Raw genomic sequence first — 18,012 nt, 5'->3', positions numbered from 1 at the left:
GCCTGCTTCTCCCTCTGCCTGTGTCTCTGCCTCTCTCTCTCTCTCTCTCTCTCTGTGACTATCACAAATAAATAAAAATTTAAAAAAAGATAAACCTCATTATTTTCAAGGAAATGATATATTCAGGTTCAAATTTATATCCATCAGGCTGGCAAAAATTAATGTCTGATATTGAGTGTTGACAGGGAAAGAACAAAGCAAACTCTAATACCTTGCTAGTGGGAGTATAAATTGAGACAGTTACTTGGAAAATAATTTGGCTCTATATAGTAATATATCTGTTATCTATTTATATATTATTAATATTGGTTATGTTAATACATATTTTAAAATATATGTTATATGTTATTTATACATTATGTAATATATAAGATTATACATAATTATACATAAATAAAGATTATTCATATAACAATATAATATAAAAGAATATTTTTTTCTTAATAATTAACAAAATCATTTTTTCTTTCTTTTATTTATTTATTTATTTATTTATTTATTATTTTTTTCTTTTTCTTTTTTTTTTTTTTATTGGTGTTCAATTTACTAACATACAGAATAACACCCAGTGCCCGTCACCCATTCACTCCCACCCCCCGCCCTCCTCCCCTTCTACCACCCCTAGTTCGTTTCCCAGAGTTAGCAGTCTTTACGTTCTGTCTCCCTTTCTGATATTTCCCACACATTTCTTCTCCCTTCCCTTATTTTCCCTTTCACTATTATTTATATTCCCCAAATGAATGAGAACATATGTTTGTCCTTCTCTGTCTTTTTTTTTTTTAATTTATTTTTTATTGGTGTTCAATTTACTAACATACAGAATAATCCCCAGTGCCCGTCACCCATTCACTCCCACCCCCCGCCCTCCTCCCCTTCCACCACCCCTAGTTCGTTTCTCAGAGTTAGCAGTCTTTACGTTCTGTCTCCCTTTCTGATATTTCCCACACATTTCTTCTCCCTTCCCTTATATTCCCTTTCGCTATTATTTATATTCCCCAAATGAATGAGAACATATAATGTTTGTCCTTCTCCTATTGACTTACTTCACTCAGCATAATACCCTCCAGTTCCATCCACGTTGAAGCAAATGGTGGGTATTTGTCATTTCTAATAGCTGAGTAATATTCCATTGTATACATAAACCACATCTTCTTTATCCATTCATCTTTCGTTGGACACCGAGGCTCCTTCCACAGTTTGGCTATTGTGGCCATTGCTGCTATAAACATCGGGGTGCAGGTGTCCCGGTGTTTCACTGCATCTGTATCTTTGGGGTAAATCCCCAACAGTGCAATTGCTGGGTCGTAGGGCAGGTCTATTTTTAACTCTTTGAGGAACCTCCACACAGTTTTCCAGAGTGGCTGCACCAGTTCACATCCCCACCAACAGTGTAAGAGGGTTCCCTTTTCTCCGCATCCCCTCCAACATTTGTTGTTTCCTGCCTTGTTAATTTGCCCCATTCTCACTGGTGTGAGGTGGTATCTCATTGTGGTTTTGATTTGTATTTCCCTGATGGCAAGTGATGCAGAGCATTTTCTCATATGCATGTTGGCCATGTCTGTGTCTTCCTCTGTGAGATTTCTGTTCATGTCTTTTGCCCATTTCATGATTGGATTGTTTGTTTCTTTGGTGTTGAGTTTAAGAAGTTCTTTATAGATCTTGGAAACTAGCCCTTTATCTGATATGTCATTTGCAAATATCTTCTCCCATTCTGTAGGTTGTCTTTTAGTTTTGTTGACTGTATCCTTTGCTGTGCAAAAGCTTCTTATCTTGATGAAGTCCCAATAGTTCATTTTTGCTTTTGTTTCTTTTGCCTTCGTGGATGTATCTTGCAAAAAGTTACTGTGGCCGAGTTCAAAAAGGGTGTTGCCTGTGTTCTTCTCTAGGATTTTGATGGAATCTTGTCTCACATTTAGATCTTTCATCCATTTTGAGTTTATCTTTGTGTATGGTGCAAGAGAGTGGTCTAGTTTCATTCTTCTGCATGTGGATGTCCAATTTTCCCAGCACCATTTATTGAAGAGACTGTCTTTCTTCCAATGGATAGTCTTTCCTCCTTTATCGAATATTAGTTGACCAACAAAATCACTTTTAAGTGAAAAGTCACCAGTGTGTCACTACATGTCTTTAGAGTTACAGAATCTGTTCTCATATTTATTTTTTAGTTGTTCAAACAGTTGCTTTGCAGTTTAGGTATAAAACTACCATAGATACCATAGCCATGAAAGTGAGCTGCAAGGGATCCAGGTCACCATATTTAGCCATGCATTTTCGTTTTAAAATAAAAGAGCATATTTATTCCTTAAAACATTTGCTTGAAATCACACAGTAGATAATATTTTTGAACAGTGATTCTCAACTCCTGGCTGTACATCAGAAGTACCCAGAGACTTTAAAAACACAAAATCTTGATGCCCTACTTCCATCCTACACTAATTGAATTAAAATCTATAGAGGCGGAGCCTGGGCTTTGCATTTTTCTTGAAAAATCCCCCAGGTTATTCCAATTTAAAACCAGAATTGGAAAGAACTATTTTAAAACGACTTTCTAAACCTGCGTTTCTTACACTGCTGGTGCAAAATTCTCACTGGATGGGAAATCAATTTGGTAGGTTTATAGCATTTAGAAAACACAAATAATCAAGATTGGAAAAATGGCAGAGCATGTCACATTTTGTTTCAAGTGTGTGTATGTGTGTTTAATGAGCAGTCATATAAAATATAGATTCTTACTGTATATCACAGTGCATTTGAAAGCATTTCTAAGCAAACCTTTTCCAAGGTGCTATTAGATATTCTTTCCATTGGGGGACGCTCCGGTGGCTCAGTGGTTGAGCGCCTCCCTTCGGCCCAAGGCTCGTGATCCTGGGGTCTCGGGATTAAGTCCCATATCCAGCTCCCTGCATGGAGCCTGCTTCTCCCTCTGCTTGTGTCTCTGCCTCTCTCTCTGTCTCTCATGAATAAATAAATAAAATCTTAAAAAAAAAAAAAAAGACATTCTTTCCATTGGGTTTGAGGTAACAGAGCAGTGATATAATGTGATGGTTGCAATGCCCTTACTTGAATCCAAGCTTTTCCTCTTATTCCCTGTGTGACCTCAGTCAAATTATTTACCCTCTTTGTGTTATCCTGTCATTATAACAAGTACATGCAAAGGAGTTTAGTAAACCACACAGTCAGAAGGCATAGTCCCTAGAAGCCTCCCTTCATTTAGACACCAGTAGGAAGTTTGAAGATCCCAGGGCCACCCTCACTTCAGATCAGCTGGCTATAAATTCAGAGCTACTCATGACTAGTCTGAGGTTTGATAATTTGCTAGAAAGACTCACAGAACTCTCTGAAAGCTATTAAACTCATAGTCGCATTTATTTTTGGCAAGAGATACAAATTAGAACCAGCTAAAGGAAGATACAGATGGAGCTAAGTGTGGGTGAGTTCCAAATGCAAAGCTTCTATCATGTTCAGGATGTGTTACCCTCCCAACACTGAAGTGTGACAATACCCAAAGAGTATTGTCAACCAGAGAAGCTCCTCTGAGTTTCGGTGTCCAGAATTTTTATTGGAGCTTCATTACACAGGTATGATTGATTGAATTATTGCCCATATGGTAGAATTCAATCTCTCTCCCCTCCCTGGAAGTTAGACTGGTATCATGTGGCCCAAAGTCCCAGTCTTCTAATCACATTGTTGGTCTGTGCTGTGGCCAGCCCCCACCTCGAATCATCTTTTTCGAGTAGAGACCTAGGGGCCCACCATGGATCACCTTGTTAGTGTAAGTCACAGGTGTGGTCCCAGGGGCCCACCATGGAACACCAAAGACACCCCTGTCACTTGGAAAAGTCCAAGAATATAGAGGTTACCTCCTAGAGCTAGACAAAGCCTAGACCTCTCTTTTAGGCTAAATTCTTTACTGCACAGTGGTTCTAAGGATTTAATGAGTCAACACACCTAAAACTCTTAGAATATTGCCTGACACATGGCAAGTGCTCTATAACTGTTAGTTACTGCTTTTCCTATTCCAATTGTTTTAATTCTTTGCCCCTGTGTTCTCAGTCCTTGACTTCTAAGAGCCGTGTTGCTGTTTTAAATCTTACTTGCATGTGTCCCACAGCCTTTGATTCCCTAGCTTCTCTCTCAATTGCTTAACTAAGAGGGAAGCCAAGAGTCAGAAGAAAGACAGAGCTTCTCTCCCTCCCAGCAATAATCCTTTGCCAGTAACCTGTTTACCTTTTTAATTTCTCTCTTTCCTTTATTTCTAATTTGGAAGATCTGGCAACACTGGTCCTAAATTCTTGCCAAACAAGAACAAGCTGATACTGGATCCCCACTTTAAACAAGCTCTCTCCTATTCTTGACTGTTCCCACGACCACCATGAATCTGCTTGTCTACCTGTTTAGACCCTTTAGGATCTGATTTTGCAACCGCAAGTCCAGAGACCAATAGTCTCTCAATCTCTCACCAATAAATAGAACACAGGAAACATTATTAACAAAGTTAGCAAAATTCTCTTACTAAAGAAGTCTCTTACTTAAACTCAGATGTGCTAAGTTATGTATGGAGGGCAAAGTTTCAATGACATAAAGTCATGTTAATTTTTTTGAATAAACTGATCTCACTCCTTGCCATTGTACCTGAGGAATGGTGTTTCCATTTTTTAACTTATGCTGCCTCACGAAATGCCTTCATAAGAAAAATGAAGGTCCTTGGATAGAAATCCCGTGTGACAAAAACCAGATGCGTAAGATTTACCTGAAGCTCTAGTTAGCTTATCAAAAAAAAAAAAAATTTTCCCCAAGGGGCTGGTACATAGAGTTTTAGATAAAAAAAAAGAGAATTCTGAAAAAATTATTCTAACTTAAAATAAAAAATAGCCGTTTGGGGATGTTAAACAATGTTTTCAAGGGCTCTTAAGTGACATGAGAGAGCAATCAGTCCAATTCCTTCCTTTTAAATGTAAGGCAACTATCCAAGAATAAACAAAGTTCCATGCTGTGTTTTATGTTTGAAGTTGTCAGAACCTCTTTAAAAATTAACCATTGTGGGGGAGACAGAGCAGAGGATCTGCTTCTTCAAATACTGGAAATCACACCATGGATTTCCTATTGTTTCAGGAATACTCTAACTTGGAAATATTTCAAGGAGTTCATTTTAAGTTCAATCATATTTAAAGTGATGTAATTTATTATAATTTATTAGTCACTGAATATCCATGTGCTCCCATACATTTCCCAGCTCCTTTGCAGTTAGATGGTTCTATGTGATGAGTTATGACAAGTGAGTTGTGAGTGGAAGTGACATGTGTCACTTCTGGGACAAAGAATAAAGAGAAGAGCACTTTTTAGGTCTTGATGCTTTTCTCTTTTCCCGCCGCCCCAACAGCAGAGGCTGAACATGGAGATGGGTGTAACCACAAGATGGAACAGCCTGGGTGTCAGGCGTGCTTGGAAGGGAGTTGTTGGGAAGAGCCCCAGTACCTGCAGCCAACTTTGTGTAAGTGAAATGTAAACTTTCATGGGTTACACCAGTGGAAGATTGGGATTAGCTATTCCTGCAACATAACCTAGTTATGCAGATAACACATAACAATACCACCTAACATTAGCCATGCTTTAAACTTGCCACAATTATCCAAAACACAATTTATAATCTTTGACACTCATACAGATGTGAAAGCTCCATATTTGCATGAGTAAAACATTTTTTATCAGAAATATTTGACAGAAAGGGGATTCTTACTTTTTCATGTTGAGAGAGAGCCCAGTAGAAAAAATATGTCAGCTGTGACTAAGACAAAACAGGATCAAACATAATCTTATTTAAGATCTGGATTAAATCTGAATAATTAGGTAACCAAAAAATTTCTTTGGTTTAGTTTTTAAGGTTGTCAATTTCCTATGTTTATCAGCACAGACTAAGCCATTTTGGAGAATAATGAAAAAAGTCTTTCAGGCCTAAGTGATATGTTTCTTTTAATTCCCTTGAACATTTTCCTTAAAGAATTTGGGGGTGTGTGTTAATTTTAATTTGTTTCTACAAAATTGAGAGTCAAATGTTAGGTAATTTGCTCTAAATCATACAAAATTAATGGAGAGGACCATACCAAAACCTCAACATCCATTGTTTCCACTATGTCTGTGCTTCCTCAAGAAGTCACAGGATGGTTAAGTAGGAGATGGAAAGTTAAGGCTAGTCTTTCACTTCCAAGAATGATAAATTAAGTCATTTAAAAAAATCCTCCCATTGAAGACAACTAAAATGCTGAACAAAATATAAAATCACCTTTTTAGAAATAGCCAATTAACAAATAATGAGGAATTACCAGGCTAAGTTCCTGGAGAAGATAAAAATCCATAAAGATGAGCATGGTACTGGTGCCATTTTGTCCTGAGGAGGTGCAGTAGTCCAGAGTGGATGGTGGAGAAGTTTAATAGTGCCTCTCGGGCTAGGGTGACAAAAGTTGGTGCCTAGGGCCCACCACAGGTGAGTGCCTTGTATCCTGAGTGGAGGTTGATAGACCCTAGAAATAAGAGTGAATTGGAAATCAACCAGCCCTTGCATCTTCTGCAGTCTGTCTTTGAGTCATCTGGGTGGCCTGGAAAATCTCAAGCATAAAACTGGATTAGGGTAATATTGGAATGTTGGTGACTTCAAGTGCCTGGTAGAAGCAATAAAAAATTTCTTTGGATGGGACAGCTGGGTGGCACAGTCAGGTGAGTGTCTGACTCTTTGTTTCAGCTTAGGGCATGATCTCAGGGTCATGAGATTAAATCCTGTATGCCCCCTTGGTCTCCCCACCCCATGCTCAGCAGAGTCTTCTTGAGATTCTCACACCCTCTCCCTCTGACCCCCAACTCGTGCTCTCTCTCTCTCTCTCTCAAATAGAATAAATCTTTTAAAAAATTCTCTTTGAAGAAAGGGAACATTATAGTAGGCCTCAAATTATTTTTAAAAATAATTAAACATACGATTATCAGGACATAGGAAGAAAAACAACCAGGTATACAAGATGATAAAACACTGTGAACAAGAAAAATAAAATATACCAGACTGCAGAAATAGACCCTCAGGGATTCCAAATACAGACTGTAAAGCAATTATGCATATCAAGTTCAAGTAGATACAAGTCAAGTATGAATATTTTAGCAGAAAACTATAACGTATAAGAAAATGACATAGAATTGAAAAAGAACCAAATAGAAATTCAAATAGTAAAAAAAAAAAAAAAAGTAACCTAAATTAAATCAGTGGATGTATTTAAGAACAAATTAGACACAGTTAAGAAAGAATTCTGAAAAAGACAGATGAGACAAAACCTTTCAGAATGAAGCACAAAGAGAAAAAAGAATAGAAAAAAAAAGAATACAATGAACATTCAGTTGGAGAACTTAAGAAGTAAAAAAGAAAGGGACAGAAGTGATATTTCAGGAGATAATAACAAAAAATGTTCAGTACTAGACATTGACCCACAGAAGCCCAGTAAATCGCAAGGAACATCACAGAAAGCAAGCCACCACAGACGCAGCACAGGAAAGCAGAGAAAACCAAAGGCAATGAGCAACTATTAAGAGCAGCCAGAGGCAAAGGACAGTTTACCTTCAAAGAAGCAATGGTTAGATTGGCTGCTGGATTCTCAGCAGCGGTTGGAGAAGCCAAAAGATTAAGGACTGATATCTTTAATGTGCTGAACAGCTGCCAACCTAGAATTACACATCAGGTGAAAACAGCACTAAAATACTGTGTGAAGATAGCCTCAACTCAGCAATTAAATCTTTTCCCCACTGGCACTTGCTGCAGTACAGGTCTGTGGGTATAGCTTTTCTCTCTCTCACTCTCCTTTCTCTGCAACCTCTAAACTATGTGCTTTTGGTAGTAACTCTGCAAGGAGCCAAGGTAGAGGTGAGTGTAGGGCTGGGGCAAAGGCAAGACAAGGAGTAAGAAAGTTTTCTTCACTGACACGTTTGCACGATGGCTTTGCAGACTGGAGAGCTAGTCAATGTCCGAGGCTGGCTTGCTCATGGACAATTTCCAGAATTCTTCATGAATCCCCATTGGGTTGTCTGTAATTTTCTTATTGATTTGAAAGATTCTTTATACATTTTGGATGCCAGTTTATTTATTTATTGTCTCTTTTCAATAATATGTGATACCAATATAATTCCCCTTCCTGTGGCTTACCTTTCCATGCTATTAATGGTGTCTTTTGATAAATAGAAGTTATTAATTCTAACATAGCTTAATTTATGATTCTGTTCCTATGGTTAGGGTTTTTTTCCTTTCCTTTTTGAGAAGTTCCCCTTGGTCACTTTTTAAAAGCACATGCCAAGCCTTTCTCCCTCAGTTGTTTAAAATCTAAATTTAATCGTGTAATATTGACCAGGACTTGGTACTCTAACAGCCATCCTCCATCTCTTCCCTGTTTATAAACCAGAATAGATGGAAGAAGGGATTGGGGGAAATATATACTCTAAAAACAGGATGTTCAGACAAAGGCACCCCATATTTGACTCCCTGAATCTTGGACTAGAGCTTGGATGTGTGTAATTTTTAAAGGCTCCCCCAAATGATTCAATTATATCTTGATAAAAACTACAAGGGGCAAAAACAGCCTTCAAGTGTCTGGAATGTCATGGAAGGAAGGAGAGAATTTCAAGTAGGGCTTGGGAAACAGTCTTAGATGCGGCAGGCGATCCAGACAGTATAAAGATTAAGAAAGGGACAGACTTCCAGCTCTAAGATAAGTTCTGCAGATCTAATGGGTAGCGTGGGGACTATAATTAATAGTTCTGCACTATACCTGCAGGTGAAGAGAGTAGATCTTAAATATGCTCACCACACACACAAAAAAGTAATTATGTGAGGGGTTGGAGGATTAACTAACCTTACCGTGGCCATCATTTTGTGTTATTTACATGTATCGAGTCATCACATTGTACCTTAAACATCTATGTTATGTGTCAATAAAATCTCAGTAAAGCTGGGGAAAAAAATCATGCAAGCCATATGTGAAACCCAAGAAAGATATGGGCAACAAGGATACCAACGATAGCAAGCAACTCCACCAGACGCTGGTATCAGAGGCATATATACAAGATTGAGAATTCTAAAAATACATATTGATTCTTTGTAGCATTTGCAGGAAAAAACTAATTATCTAGTTTTTTAAAGGTTATGAAAAATGTTGGATTTGACTTAAATCTTTGGTCATTACTAAAAGAACCAACACTTTAGTCCAGAGGTGGCGTATAGAGTATGGGCTGCATACTGCTAAGGATGAGGAGTACTCAGTCAGGAAGAAAAAAAACATGGGTGTCAGATGTTTATGGAGAGAAGTCTTGTAGGGGCAGCCCGGGTGGCTCAGCGGTTTAGCGCTGCCTTCAGCCCAGGGTGTGACCCTGAAGACCTGGGGTCGAGTCCCATGTCGGGGTCCCTGCATGGAGCCTGCTTCTCCCTCTGCCTGTGTCTCTGCCTCTCTCTCTCTTTCTCTCTCTCTCTCTCTCTCTCTCTGTGTCTCTCATTAATAAATAAATAAAAAATCTTAAAAAAATAATATAATAAAAAAGCAGTTTTGCAGATCAAAAAAGATGTATTTCAGTTTTAAGATTTGAGATTGAAGAACAGACACTCCTTGAATCTCAGAGTTGAGAGGAACCTCCAAGATTATTTTGTCTAATTCCATCTGACACCAAAATTTCCCTGACAAAGTCCTGTCATCCTGTTTATACTTCAGCTCCTCCGTGGGTGAGGTCTGCCATCTGCCACCACCCGCAGGATTGGCCTGTTGTGTCTTTGCTTTGGCTTTGAGTGAAGGCTCTTCCTTACCATGAGCTCAGAACTTCTCTCTTCAAATTGTACTGATTGCTGTATTTGAAAGAGGAGGACAGGTGTCAGCTGTGAGGGAATGTCATCTTACCAATACATTTCTTTAATGGCTTTCCAAAGGAAATGGAAAAAAAAAAAATCCTGGCTTGAATTATTTTGCGAGCAGGGGAAAACACCAGATCAAATTTAAACAAATAGGACAGTTTAAGAAATAGTTGTTCTGCAAGAATGACTGTTTGAAAGTCAGTCCTTTGTTTCAGGCTTTGTTAGGCAAATATGTAACCTCCTAATTTAGCTCTGTGGTATCTAGTATGGCAACTACAAGTCAGAAATTTGCAGGGATCTGTATCATTTACGGATGAGGTTGGCTGAAAGCAACAGAATACCCAACTAGAAGTGCTCAAAGCACGTGACCCATAATGTGCTACTTAACAAAACGTGTGCAAGCAGGTGATGACTGGGATGTTCAGCTTCTGGACGTCTGGGCACAAGCAGGCTGGTCTCTTGGCCTTCCCCTTTGGGCCAGCAGATGGCACAGCTGCTCTAAACACCAGGTCCTCAGCTTGCCGAGTCCTAAGCAGATAGGGAGGAGACTGGAGCAAAAGGGCTTTCTCTTTCTCTTCTTTTAAGTCTCCATGAGCAGGAAGAAACATTGAGGCTCCCAGCAGACATTTCTGGCCAGAACTTGACCACATGTCCAGCACTAGACTGACAAAAGGGAAGTGATACTGGCTTGATTTACTTAGACCTTGAAGCTGGCACATCATTGCCCAATCGAAATGGAGCTTTCATTTTACTTATGTACTTTTTTTTTTTTTTTTTTAAAGCCAAAAAGAAGTGGGGAATAGCTGTTGGGTAGGCTACCAATAGCCCCTGCCAGAGGAGCTCAGGAGAAATTATACACGCTAAATCCACTGGGCCCTGTGCCAAGGGCAGGACAATGCCTCTACAGAAACTAGTAAAATGTTTTTCTTCCTCTGATAATTATTAATTCTCTGCAGTGACTTAGAAAAATACTTGGACTAAATTTCTTGCTATTAAATGCTTGATGAGTATAGAAACCGACTGTAAAACTGTTTTTAAAAGTCACTCTGCTTCTAACCCGAACTCCTTACTCTAGAGCTTATCTTACCACTACATGAGTTGTACGAATCACCTCCGATTTACATATTAGAGACGAGCCTTACATGGTAAAGAATAAATCATTTTCAAATTAGACATTCCATCTAAAACTGACAGCAGCCGATTCCCAGCACTGTCTTTTATTTCTGACATGCTCTTAGATGAGAGTCATCTTATATTTGCAGTAATTCTCAGGATAAAATTTTCTTCTCAAAGCTTATTTTATGAAGGTTTTTTTTAAGTTTTGAAGACTAAAGCAATTATTCTTTCTTTTTGAAATTGCCACATCGAGTCCAGAAACATTCATTATTCTTTCCTTTTGAAATTGCATATCAAGTCCAGAAACATTGACTCTTTAATTTAAAATATTAATGTCAAATGATGGATGTAAACATCTATTTTCCATCCGCTTTCTTCTTTGAGCATGCCTTTCTTGCTCTTGGGGGGAGCCTCATTCCTATTGGATTTCCATTGCACACTAATTACCTCAGGCCACAGCTGCTTACTGACAGCTGTTCTCTTCACTGCCCACCATGTGGCCACCCTTCTGCTGGTAACCACACTCTAGCTCCCATCTGTGGAAACCCCGGCCTCCCCAGTGTGGCTGCTTCTGCTGGGGCTTCACCCTGGCTCAGACACAGAACTTGCAACCTCAGTAAGTCCAAATACTGCATTCCCCTGGCCACACTGACTGTTCGATTCATAGAAGCCTTGCTCAGAACCTGTGAGAGTACTTTCGCTGGGACTTCTGGGAGAGAGATTTTTCCTCTGTCCTGCCAGATTTTTGCTTTTAAAGTAAGGACCAGAGTTACTGTAGCCATCTTGATGTTTTGAGTGGAAACCAGTCTCAGAATGGAGCTGAGAGACAGACAGACAAACGGACAGACAACAAGTCTCCCTGGTGTTATGTTTCAGCCTTCAAACCAAGATAGACGCATAACACCAAGCCCTATTCCTGGACTCTTCAGTTACATAATCTAGTAAGTTCCTATTTTGTTGAAGCCAGTGTTTGGATCAGAGTTTTCTCTCACTTGTTAACCCGAAGAGTTCTAACTGATACATAGGTTCAGAAACTCTTATGATCAAGAAATAGTCTCAGATACCGAATGTGTCATAAAAATTAATATGAGAAGGAGGGGGTACCTGGGTGGCTCAGTCAGTTAAGCATCAGATTCTTGACTTCAGCTTAGGTTGTGATCTCAGGATTGTGAGATCGAGCCCCACTCTGCACTAGTCTCTGTGCTCAGTGGGGTGTCTGCTTCTCTCCTCTCTCTTCCTCTGCCCCTCCCCCGTGCTCTCTCTCTCTAAAATAAATAAAACAGATCTTAAAGGGATCCCTGGGTGGCTCAGTGGTTTAGCACCTGCCTTTGGCCCACGGCATGATCCTGGAGTCCCAGGATCGAGTCCCGCATCAGGCTCCCTACACAGAGCCTGCTTCTCCCTCTGCCTGTGTCTCTGCCTCTCTCTCTCTCTGTCTCTCATGAATAAATAAATAAAATCTTCTTAAAAAAAAAGATCTTAAAAAAATATGGGAAATACTTAATAGGGAATAAGTACACTTATAACTTATTATGTCCAATATTTTTTTTTGTGAAATGTCCAATATTTTTACTGTCTTTTCTTCAAACAGTAATGTTCACCTGTCATGTAATTTAAAGAGTTTAAATTAGTATTCTTGATATTATATACTTAATGAGCTCTAATCATTATTATGGTAATGTGCTCTGGGGACAGCTTCCTCAAGTCTGAGCATGTACACTTGTTTTCTTTTTGAATCTAAATTATTTCCCATTATCATGGAATAAAATAATCTTGGAGATATTTAGAAATATTGATACATTATTGGTGGACATAAGGCTATAATTATAAAAATGGTGGTCTCAGGCTGCGAGGCTTGAATTTCTCTGGCTATTCGCTTTGCTCCAACAGCACTGTCCTGAGAAACAGGCATCTCTTGGCTGAGAGACATTTGTGTCTGGAGATGGAGATCACTGTGAGGAAACTGTTCTTTTCAGAAAAGCTTCTAGCCTTCCCCTCGGTGACCTGTATGCTCTCACCTCCAGGTGTCCACACCCTTGTCAAAAGGTGAGAAATCTTTTGTCATTGGTGAGATGATTCCAAGACAAGGCGCCAGCCAGTTTGTCTACCTGGAGCATTCCCTGGAAACAGACCCAGTTCATTCTCCTGTATGAACAAAACAGTAAGGCAGATTACGTTTTTTGGTTTTTTTTTTTGTTTGTTTGCTTTTATGGTGGTAAAGGACACATTGATTGTGCTAAAAGAAGATTATCTTCATAGTGAGCCCCTCTGTCATGTACCACGCAGCTATGTTGGTGATACTATACCAGGAAAGCCTACAGTTAATGTTAATTGATAATTCTTTTCATATGGCTCAAAATTCTAAGATGCAAAGATTTGTGAACAGTTTCTTTCCCACTCCTTTTCCCCCGATGCCCGGTTCTCCTCCCCAGAGGCCATCCATCTGATGTTTTTGCCATGTCTTCTCAGGGCGGTACTATGCACTTTTAAGCAAACGCATATAAATATTATCTTTCCCCTTTTACCTCAACAATGGTACATGCCCTGCTCTGCTAGATTTCTTTTTTCACTTAAGATATCTTGGATCTGGGACACCTGGGTGGCTCAGCAGTTAAGGGCCTGCCTTCGGCTCAGGGTGTGATCCTGGAGTCCCGGGATCAAGTCCCACATTAGGCTCCCTGGATGGGGCCTGCTTCTCCCTCTGCCTATGTCTCTGCCTATCTCTGTGTCTCTCATGAATAAATAAATAAATGCTTGGATCTACTTCTGTTTTGGTATACAAGGAGCTTCCTTGTTCTTTTTCATAGCCTATTAGTATTGCATAATTTCAGAATACTATGATTTCACCAATGTCTTACTGGTGACACATCCCCACCCCCCCAATCTTTGGCTTCTACAGACAGTGCTATAGTGAAAAACCTTGCACATACATCAGTCTGCCTATGAATGAGTGTATCTTTGAAACAAATTTCTAGAAGTGAAGTTTTTTGGTTCAGGGCAAGTATGTTTGTGTTTTTCTCATCTTTAGAGGTTTTATTATACCTGGAAAAGTAGTACATACACATGGTAAACAAACAACACAAAACCAAGCAGTATGAAAGTATATATAGTGAAAAATGAGTCTCTCTGCCTCCCCTCACTCCCTTCCCCAGAGGAAGTATTTGTTGTACGCCACTGTGCGTACACTTCTAGAGATTATAGGCATACACAAACATATATATGTGAATCAGTATGTGTCATTTGTCTTGGCTTGAAAGGAATATATTTAGGAACACACACCATTCTGCACCTTACTTTTTTCACATAATATATTTTAGGATTTATTGCTGATATAGATCAATCTCATTCTCTTAAAAGGCAACACAGGATTTCTTGTGAGGAGATTGACATTAACTTTGTTCATTAAAAAAATTATGGTATGGGGCATCTGGGTGGCTCAAGTGGCTAGGTATCTGCCTTTAGATCGGGTCATGATCCCAGGGTACTATAATTGAGGCCATTATCAGGCTCCCTGCTTCTCCCTCTCTTTGCCGCTCCCCCTGTTTATGCTTTCTCTCTCTCTTTCAAATAAATAAATAAAATCTTCAAATAATTCAGGTATAATTTATATTTAGGGTTTTTTTTTTTTTTTGCCATTTTGTGTATACAATTCTACAGGTTTGACTAACACATTGTCCTTTGTCATTTTAATAGGTATTGCTATGTAGCCCTCCTGAGAAAGTTGTGCAGAGAAGTGTACCTGCTTTTCTACAACCTCACCAACTCAGATGTGTCATCAAACTTTTTGATATTTACCTAATGGTAAAAGATGAAAATGATATTGCATTACTTAAAATTGTATTTTCCTCATTATGATGAAGCTAAGCATCTTTTCTTTTCATTTTATTTACTTTTTGGGAAGATTTTATTTTTTTAAGTAATCTCTACACTCAATATGGGGCTTGAACTCACAACCCTGAAGTCAAGAATTGCATACTTTACCAAATAAGCCAGCCAGCTGCCCCAACATCTTTTCATTTGTATAAGATTTATTTAAATGTCCTTTCCTGGGAACTATCCATACTTTATTTTTTGGCCCCTTTTTCTCTTGTGGGTTGGTCATCTTCATATCAAGTAAAGACTCTTGGCATATTAGGAAATTAGGCCTTGTCTGATATATAAATTCCAAAAATTGGGGAGCTTGATGTCCATGAAATAAAGATTGCATTTCCTACACAATAAATACTTAAATCTCTTTCAACCGTTGGGAGATTATTGCATGTACAAAGTTCCATTTCAGGAGAACTAAACTTCCAAAATGAGGTTTGGCTGAGAAGATTGTCATGCTTTGCAAAAGAATCAGATGTATATTATTCTGAAACAAAGAGGCGCCTGGGTAGCTCAGTGAGTGGAGTATCTCTTGGTTTTGGCTCAGGTCATGATCTCAGGGTCTGATGGAATCCTGAGTCAGGCTCCCTGCTCAGTGGGGAGTCTGCTTTCCCTCTTCCTCTCCTACTGCACCTTTCCCCCCATCATGTGCTTTCTCTCTCTCTTTGAAATAAATAAATCTAAAAAAATTTTGTAAAGTAAAAAATTAAAATTGCATATGTCTGTGCAATTGACTGTAGCGTCTTTCAATAACCTATGAGGATTAAAAGTTAATGTTTTATCATCTGTAATATAGCTGACCTGGGTTGCTCTGGTTCCTGCCTGTGAATATCCACCAGTTCACTTCAGGCACAGGCAAAGATGAAAAGTCTCTTCTGCATGGTTCCTGCCATAGCATTCTGAGATGATTACATCATGCTGAAATGAAGAATAAGTTCAGAGTTGTGGGGCTCTATCTCCAAAGTGCACAAATGATGTGCAGTAAAGATATTTATGTCTCAGAGTGCAGTGGAGAAGAGTTGAGATGTAAGAAAATTAGAAACTATCTAGTTTTCACATGACATGGAGAAATAGAATGTTTCTTGGCCCCTAAATACAGCAGAAGACAGCTTGTGAACTGCAAATGGTGGAGGCAGAAACACTTTGCTTCAATTATTTGGATAAACAAATGTGTAGAATGTTTAAAAAAGAAATTCCAGGAGAGTGGTGGCAATAGACAGGAATGACTCAGTACCCCTCCTTACATGTGGAATAATGGCTATAAGGGTATAATTAAATCATACATTATGAGCTTGAGCCAGGTGAGCTACAGTCACTGGCTTTGATTTTAATTTGTGTATTGGGATGAAACTTTGTGCATACTCTGTCATTATATATGACTTTCTTCAAGGGTGAATAATTGAAACAAGTCATACATATTTGGAACCTTTTAATTCTTTTTTTTCTTTTTAGAAGATAGAAATTTATTCCCTCATCTTTTAAAAAGTTACTTGTTTTGAAGGGGCCACCTAGGTGGCTCAGTCGGTTGTGCATCTGCCTTTGGCTCGGGTCATGATCCCAGAGTCCTGGTACTGATCCCTGCATCGGGCTTCCTGCTCAGTGGGGAGCCTGTTTCTCTCTCTGCCCCTCCCCCTACTCGTGCTCTCTCTCAATGTCTCTCTCTCTCTCTCAAATAAATAAAGATCTTAAAATAAAGTTACCAGTTATGAAGGAGATCCACCACAAAGTGGATGCTTTATACACAAGATAAACTACACTAGAACATTCTAAGGTAAGTTATAAACATCTACATGTTTTCACACAAGGCGAGATGGTTCAGTGGAACTCTGTCACTGTGCTTTCCTTAGCCTTTTTATTTTATTTTTATTTTTAACTTTTAAAAAAGATTTTTTAAAAGATTTATTATTTATTTATTTATTTACTTATGATAGAGAGAGAGAGAGAGAGAGGCAGAGGGAGAAGCAGGCTGCATGCCAGGAACCTGACATGGGACTCGATCCTGGGACTCCGGGACTCCAGGATCGCACCCTGGGCCAAAGGCAGGCACTAAACCTCTGAGCCACCCGGGGATCCCCTAAAAAAGATTTTATTTATTCATGAGAGACAGAGAGAGAGAGGCAGAGACATAGGCAGAGGGAGAAGGACTCGATACAGGACTCAATCCTAGGAGCCCCGGGATCACGACCTGAGCCAAAGGCAGACACTCAACCACTGAGCCACCCAGGCACCCCTCCCTTAGCCTTCTTTAAAGGACCACGCACAAGAATTTTCAAATCATGTGTCAGGTCAAGCCTAGGAGCAAATGATGAAGCTGGACTGCAAACCATGACTCAGAGTAGCCACAGATCAGCTGGAACTAGCATAGTAGGAGCCCCTAAGCACAGAATGGGGTGGATGGGAGAGTATACAACCCTTTTACATTGCAATGTATCTATCTTTTTCTTTACTTTTCAGGGAATGCATCCCAATATAACAATAAAACAACATGTGGAGCCTTTTTATTCCTTCTCTTGATGTCTGCACATATCTTGATTGACAGTTTACATTTGATGTGTATTAATAGACCTTCCTAATCATTCATGATGGAGGCGCCTTGTTGGCACCATGGGGTGGTTCAGTTGGTTAAGCATCTGCCTTGGGCTCGGGTCATGATTCCAGGACCCTGGGATCAAGCCCCACATTGGCTTCTCCCTCTCCCTCTGCTTCCTCCCCTCCCTGCTCATGCTCCGCCTGTCTCTCTCTCAAATAAATAAAATCTTTTAAAAAAAAACACTAATTAGAATGAAAAACGATGAAGAAAATTCATGCCCTTTTACCCTTGTTAACTAATCTTTTTGTGCAACTGGCTCATCAAACAGTGGAAGCAACTTTCTTTGTGTGTCCTCCTGTTCTCCCCCTCTGGGTGAAGACTCAAGCACTTGATACATTTCTCAGCACTCTCAGGTAATAAGCATCCTTTTGGTGGCTTTAAGTCACACACACAGCCTCAACCTCATAATTACAGCTTCTCCCTTCCTCTGGTTGGGGCCTGTCGCAGACTGGAGTCTGTGATCCAGGGAAGGTGGGAGGGGGAAACTGCTTCTCTTTGTTCACTGCTTTCCCGCAGCAGCTAGATGTTGTCTGTTGTCTGTGAGGAGCTCCACCAGGAGCCGGAGCTGGGAGTG

General features: G+C 39.5%; 1 long non-coding RNA gene across 5 annotated transcripts in view; it reads left to right on the top strand.

The window, feature by feature from the left end:
• Positions 1-16,775, top strand: part of LOC144281133 (uncharacterized) — a 59,445-nt gene extending 42,670 nt beyond the window's left edge. For 4 of the 5 annotated variants that reach the window (XR_013349579.1, XR_013349578.1, XR_013349580.1 and 1 more), the window contains 3 exons: positions 5,381-5,491; positions 13,006-13,142; positions 14,675-16,775. This is a non-coding gene — a long non-coding RNA (uncharacterized LOC144281133). The remainder of the gene's footprint in view (positions 1-5,380; positions 5,492-13,005; positions 13,143-14,674) is intronic. The other variant, XR_013349581.1, reaches the window with a different exon arrangement.
• The last annotated feature ends 1,237 nt before the right edge of the window (positions 16,776-18,012 follow it).

The sequence above is a fragment of the Canis aureus genome, chromosome 12 (assembly GCF_053574225.1).
Source record: "Canis aureus isolate CA01 chromosome 12, VMU_Caureus_v.1.0, whole genome shotgun sequence".
In the NCBI taxonomy this organism is placed as follows: Eukaryota; Metazoa; Chordata; class Mammalia; order Carnivora; family Canidae; genus Canis; species Canis aureus.
This window is presented reverse-complemented; position numbering and strand designations above follow the sequence as displayed.